Source organism: Egretta garzetta, unplaced genomic scaffold (genome assembly GCF_000687185.1).
Source record: "Egretta garzetta isolate BGI_Z169 unplaced genomic scaffold, ASM68718v1 scaffold271, whole genome shotgun sequence".
NCBI classification, from domain to species: Eukaryota; Metazoa; Chordata; class Aves; order Pelecaniformes; family Ardeidae; genus Egretta; species Egretta garzetta.
The window spans coordinates 6,909,988-6,916,896 of NW_009258669.1; the positions used below are offsets into that span (position 1 = coordinate 6,909,988).

Below are 6,909 nucleotides of genomic sequence, written 5' to 3' on the forward strand. Positions count from 1 at the left end.
GTATGAGATACTTCAGCACAAATCTGCTTTCATCAGTGAGGAACCAAGGTCTAAACACATGTTCTTTTCGCCTGCCTGGTCACACTGATACAAACAACTCTGTTACAACCTTGTAAGCCATTTGGCAATCCCCGCAAAAAGGTAAAGTATCTAGAAAAAACACCAACTCACAGCATTGCTGTTGGAAATTTCAGAGCCAGAGAAGCCTCAGTCTTACCAACTACTGTTTCCAGACAGTAAATGATAAACCAAGTGGCCACAGCACAAAACTCAAGCTAGTGATCTGCCAAAAAGATGTGAGGGAGCAATACTCTGCAGACTGAGTACACCAACATTTTTTAAGTAATCACTGCAATAGATACAGATTAACTTGTGATTGCAGCACAGAATATTTATTCGTGTTTTGCAGGCACTGAAATGTAAATATGCAAACAGGCTAGCACGCAGGGGAGCCGACATCTCTCTGCCCAGGATTGGCGCAGTGGGCAGGGTCACCTGCACTGACCATGGCCTGTGCATCACAACCACAGTAATAGCTGATCACACGTAGCAAAAAAAGCACTTGATCCTCTGCCTAACAATCTCAGCGCTTTCTGCATGGAGGTCACACCTGAAATGGGATTCCACACAGTGACCCTCAGGAAGACAGAAGTCCAGATTAAAAGGTTTCTAATGGTAAGAGCCACCACCCACACAAACGGTGCTCATCCTGGCCTTGGAAAACAGCCCAAGTTATTCCCCCTCTCCAATTATCCAGACATGCGTTCCTTAGTGTTTGTGCAATTCTGGACACAGGCCTAGGGCTCCAGGGGTTTCAGCTTACTGAAATTTATGAAAATGGTTCAACTGGAGAGTTAACAAAAAAAGGGAACAGAATCTCATTACTGGAACCTTCTCAAAGGGTTGCATGACTTGTATAAAGTGTACCAAACAATAGCTTTATTTTAGCCCTTCCTGTGCCTACTAATACAATTCTGTGAACACTGCAATTTGGCTCATACTAATGCTGGTCATCTTTAGACCTACACTCCATAACTATCAATACTGTTTTCCACTCACCTTGTTACATCAATGCGGTTGCTTAGGACCATGCCACCTAGCTCCATCTCTTACCACAGCACACCTCAAATTATCCCACAGACTCCACACTAGCTCATCACAGAAAAGTCTGATTTCTGCCTTTTCTGTCTCCCAGCTCCGCTTCTTTCTCCTACAGAGGAGCAGAAGTGCAGAAGGATTCTGACCATGAATACCAGGAGAGGCCAATTTATTTGAACGAGGTCACAACTTTGCAAATATAGAAAAAGGAAGCTGGTTTTTATGCATGCAACATTTGTCCTCTGGAGTAAAGAATGAACCCCAGCTGTTCCATGCTGTCTGTATACCTAGATAAGACATGAGCGTTCAAAATTTCTCTGGCAACACAAGTTTTACATTGTGATACTCCAACAAAACATTTGCACTAGCAAAATCTGAGTTCAACAACATTCCTTGATTCATCTCTATTGAGTGGGTCAGCAAACTCAGCTTTTACCATGAGAGCTCAGATGTTCACTAGCAACAAAGATACGAAAGGAAAAAAAAAAAAAAAAGCTTCTGGATGAGACAACTTCTGTCTAAACTTCAGGCCTTAAAGTAGTAACAGAACAGACACAGTTATTCAGCATTTTAGTACAGACATACTAGTCTCACTCAGGGAAGGGAACATGTCTGCACCACTGCCTTTTCTATTCCATCTTTGTTTTCTTAGTTGTTGTCTATGCAAGGGTGCCTACATTATTAACAGGAAGAGTTCATTTTAAGCATCTATTCATAAAACTGGACACCCAATAGCTTGACTAAACAAATTTTACACAGTAAAAGCTCTTTTTCCTGGAGAGTGGGTAAATTCTCAGCCACCACTGGGAAGCATACTCAGCAAAGGAGCAGTTTAATTTGAACACTCTACCAGACACTAGAAAAGGTTACACTCAGCCAAAGCAAAGGTGGTACTTTATCAGCCATCAAGAAAAAAGGGAAGGCTCAGACTTGCTAGCACTTGCAGGAAATCTGTGAAGAAACTTCCAACTGAAAACTGGGAAAAGGAGAGGTGAGCTGGCAGAACTGCTATGACGAAAGCCTTCACCTAGTGATAAGGCAGAGGACATAGGGAACGCTCATGGCCTTGTTTGGAAAATACAGCATTTTCCACCCATGTCGAATCTGATCTTACCAACTTCCATCGCAATCATCATTTCTCCTACTACTTCCCCAAGTTATTTCCCTTAGTTTTGTCCACTCAACTGACTGGCATTTGTGTCTGTGTATGTTACATATGTATGTACTCAGCTACTATGTGACAAGCACCTCTAAATAGCAAAAGCAAGTGGCTAAAAACAATCTAAAGGGAGCTGCAGCAGAGCCACAGGCTACAGAGTGGTAAATCTATCAAGCCAATACTGAGCATGCATTTTCTGACATTATTAATAATTATATACAGCTGAACAGCACTTCTTAAACTGAGAGTTATTGCTCAGTTCCTCAACAGAAAAATGAGTCTCTCCAACTTACATAGCTCTTCTCATGGTTTCATGTTCTACTCAGCAATAGACCTTAATTAAAAACTTTGATGACTACTTCCAGTTCACCTAAGTTATAGATCACTCAGCCATGAGCAAAGATCTCTTAGCAGGTCGAGCATATAGGAACTTCTGTCCTACTGGAATTGCAGCATGCTCTGTGTATGCCTACCTTGCTTCAAGCAAGGTAGGAAAATACCAGTGTTAAGCATGTTGCCAGAAATCTGCATTTTGACACTGAAAGACAAACTCTCCAGTATTAGTCAGGTGTCTGCAGTAGTAAAACTTTTCTAAGTAAATCCACCCATAATTCAATTCAGTTTAGAAAAAACAGAAAAACTAATATAGATATTTGTGTGGTAGAAAAAAAAATTAGTTTAAATATCCAAATTGCCTATGAAAAATGTTTTTGTTACCCCAGGAGAAAAAACTCAACACAACAAAAACCACACATACAAAAAAAAACACTGCAAAAAAACCAAATAAAAAGTAAAAAAACCCAAACACAAGTGCCCCCAGAATTTGGATAGAGTTCAACACCACTACTAGAACAAGCAGAGTCTTGTTTTGTAATGCATCTAGCTATAATTACTTTCGGATGCGCACAACAGATGAGTACAACTACTGTTGCAATAAACACAGGTTTCTTGTTTTGATTAAGAGAAGCTCTTACTATTTAACACTTACTCTACCTGTGACAGATCAGGCCACTATATAAGAAATACACAGTGCTGCACTGCTGTAAGCAGTCAGTGATGAGATTTCAGTGCTAACAGTTAAGAGATTTGAGAAAGAACCTTTGGGTTCCTCCATTACACGGAGAAGTCCACCATTATGTATAGATCCTTAGAGAGAAGTCAACTAACAACTTGATGACTGAACTGCTGGTATAAACTACACCATTATTGCACACTGGAAGAAAATGCAGTAACACATAAAGGAGGTGTTTTTAAACACTCTCTAACCAAAGTTTCAGGGAGCCCCTTTCAACTTCAACATTGTACTGAAACACAAACAGGACTCTGGATTGCAGACTTAACTGCTTTCTCTTGATGCCTAGAACTCTGACAGCAATGATGAAGTATTTATTTATTCAGAGCCATAATGTACTACACTTTCAGTGCACTGGACAGGTTAGTGAGTGCATATTCCTACAATCTGTGTATTTCAGAGTTTGTCACAAGCATTCTGACGATTTCACTTTGTTAGCAGCCCTGTACTGCACATGTAGGAACTGAAGATTTAGTTCAGAGATCAAACTTGTGAAATCAAACCTTTAGGTCTTAAAGCAACTCTAGTTCCAAGTGATATGGAAGTTTAGATGCATGCCCAGTTCCAAGATGTGGATATTAAAGTTCCTCAAGTCATGCCTCCAGAAAGCCGAACACTACCTCCACCCTCACTTCAACACAGTTAGCTCACTTACTGCCTAAAGGACAGTCAAAACTCTTCTCTTTTATACATCTTGGCAGTTTTTGGTGACCCAGGCAAGCACACGTACCTAGTACCCTTCAGACAGCCTCTTGAACGCAATCTAGACTTACAGTTAACGAAATGTAGATCTTAATAAAACAGGCGTGTTAAGGGAATGCTGTGTAAGCACACTCACCACTGAGTAAAAAGTAAAGACTAATTTTCTTTTTGCTGCAGAAAAATGTGCAGTATTATGCCTGAGAATACAGGGAAGCTTATTTGGAGGCTACGGAACACTGAAAAATGAAGCCTTGATTTTTTTTTTTTTCCCCTCCCTGAAAGAGCAGCTTTGAACTTTAACCTAGTTCCTACCTCTCTACAAACTTGCTGCTGATTTCCCCCTATGTTAGCAGCCTTAGACTGTTCATTAACAAATATGCAGCATGGACCAGTTTTAACAAAGAACCAGTGTTAGTTAAAAATAAAAATAAAAAAACAAACCAAAAAACAGTGTAACATACAGAAACACATTCCCACTGATAATTTAACATGGAAGAGCTGCAAAAAGTTTGGAATACACAGAGTGCTGTAAGTGTGTACAAAGGTTTGGTCTGAAGTTTGGTTTCAATTTCAGTAGGCAGGATTAAAAGACATCTTAGTCTTGGTTTGTTTGATTCAAAAGGCTGGTGCGAAGGGGGAAGGAACTCAGCAGAGGTGCATGGGAAGGGGAAACAAAATGTGAGTATTGTGAATCAGCCCACTACTCAAGCCACCACCATTGTACCAGCTCTATAAACTGCTGTCTCTGCACCCCTAAAACTCCTTTTGTGCAACTTGCCACCTAAACTGTTTCAGAGCTATCAAAGATATGTGTCCCTCCCAAAGAAAGAGTCCCTTCAGGATGAAGGACCGATGAGAGGATTACTACTGTTGTGAAATAAATCTGGCATGACGGGGAAGAAGTCCTAACTTTTCAAGACATTTCAAGACAAATCCTGAATTTGTGCTCTGGAAACAACAAAAGAGTTTTCTCACAAGAGAAATTGCTGCCTACAATCTCGGCAGCTATTCAGCTGTTCATGTAGATGAAATCAGCTTTCAAACACCCATGGCTTCAGCCTGTAAGCAGAACAAGCACATATCTGATAAGGTTTCATCAATTCCAACTAGCTGTTCCCAGAGTTTACTAGCCAAGCTCCCTGGGGAGGCAAATGAAGCTTCCACAAAACATTTTTAATTCAACCGGCTTTTTCAGAACAGATTTCCACAAAGCTAGGAAAAAAACAAACCAAAACAAAAAACCCAACCAAAACTAAACACCCTCTTTTACAAGCTTCTGGAGTCCTGACCCTAGGATTGTGGGATGTCCCAATTCCTGTGAGCAAGTGCCAAAATACCTAGAGGAATTCTCCTGAACTAACCAGTCCCTAAGGCAGCACTGAAGGCAAAAACCCTGAAAAATTCTTACCTCCTAGTCACACAAACAGAGCAGACTGGAAATTAAGACTCCTCTCCACCTTCTCTCTGTTTCAAAAGAAGGAAAGGGACCACTCTTCAATTCATATCCTTCCAGTGATCTTAAGTGGATCATTATACCAGGGAGGGAGAAAATTTCCAGCTATTACATGGTGAAATCCTACAGTGAGAGTCTATGTTGGAAAACATTAGCAAAAGAGATTTGCTGGTGCTATTCCTACTATTTAAATACTAATAATATTTCTCCTGTGGTTTTCTGCAATTACTGTTTCAGCTCTTCCACCGTTACTATAAAAACTCCACAGAATAATATCAAAGTGGGAGTGTATTATCCTCTGGCTAAAGGGAACCAGAGAGAAAGAAAAAATTACAGGTTGGATATGACAAAAACATGCAGTTTGAAAGCCCTACAGTCTTAAGTTCAGCAGTAGTCTGCATGATATACTCTGCAAAGCACCGCTAAGTGATCAGACTCCTTCATACACTGAAAACCTCTCCAGGAATTTCCTCTACTTTACAAAGTCCGGGACGAGTAAAATACTGACAATTTTCTGAATAACTCCTCCCTCACACCACAAATCCTGGAGGGCTCAAGCATCAGCTGCACTTCCTACTCTATGCAGATTAAATTCCTCTTACTTTCTTTGAAGTAACAATCCCCAGAAGTTTATTAGGACACTCTGATGGAGCACAATTGCTTTTAAGCAAAGCAGTACTAAATAAACATTCCAGTGTTAATCTTTTCTGGGGTGGTCTTCCTTTACTTCAGTATTGTGGATTGATAATGAGCCAGCCTGAACAATAGCAACAGCACAGAGTGCTTAGCGATATTAATTCAATTCCAACTGTTTGGAGAGAGAATCCTCTGTTTTAGACCAAGTCTCCTGCTGATGCTAAAGAATACTCAAGTCCAGACCTCTCCATCTTTCCCCTCCCAGCCTCCCACCTATGCTACCTTTAGAGGTGGAAACCAAGTATCAAAGTACAACCTCCAGTTAAAAAATAAGAGGGGAGTGTGGCAGCGTTATGAAACACAGCAATGTGCTGAACAGATACACAAGGACTAATCCAAACATATACCTAATCCAGACTCTGAAATCAGCCATCCCCACAGCCACGGTCCTCAGCCAGGTTAGACTACAAGGCAAACATCTGCATCTGTGCTACAAGCCCCATAACTGTTACAGAGCATGTGCACCTGCTGTCTGTGCCATGAATGCAAAACAGATTGTTTAGTCATCCAAAACAAAACATCGAAATTATTAAAACCTGGTCCTTAATATAGGATTCCCCTTCTAATGCTTTTCTTCCATCCCTTCTCTGTCTCACCTACTAACATTGCAGTTCTACTGGGTTTTTCTGCAACACAGCAGGGCTGCTGCGTGCTTACTATGCACCCTGTGCACTATATTATTTAACTACCACTGAAACACCAATAGACAAGGTTGGAGTTGTTCCAGTA

The 6,909-nt window shown here is 40.7% G+C and overlaps 1 protein-coding gene across 1 annotated transcript in view; it reads right to left on the reverse strand.

Moving 5' to 3' along the window:
* The window catches only part of ACO1 (aconitase 1), a 33,452-nt gene extending 27,956 nt beyond the window's left edge, over positions 1 to 5,496 (reverse strand). The window contains exon 1 of the mRNA XM_009648686.2: positions 5,440 to 5,496. The gene's annotated coding sequence lies outside the window, so the exon portion shown is untranslated. The remainder of the gene's footprint in view (positions 1 to 5,439) is intronic.
* Positions 5,497 to 6,909: the final 1,413 nt, after the last annotated feature.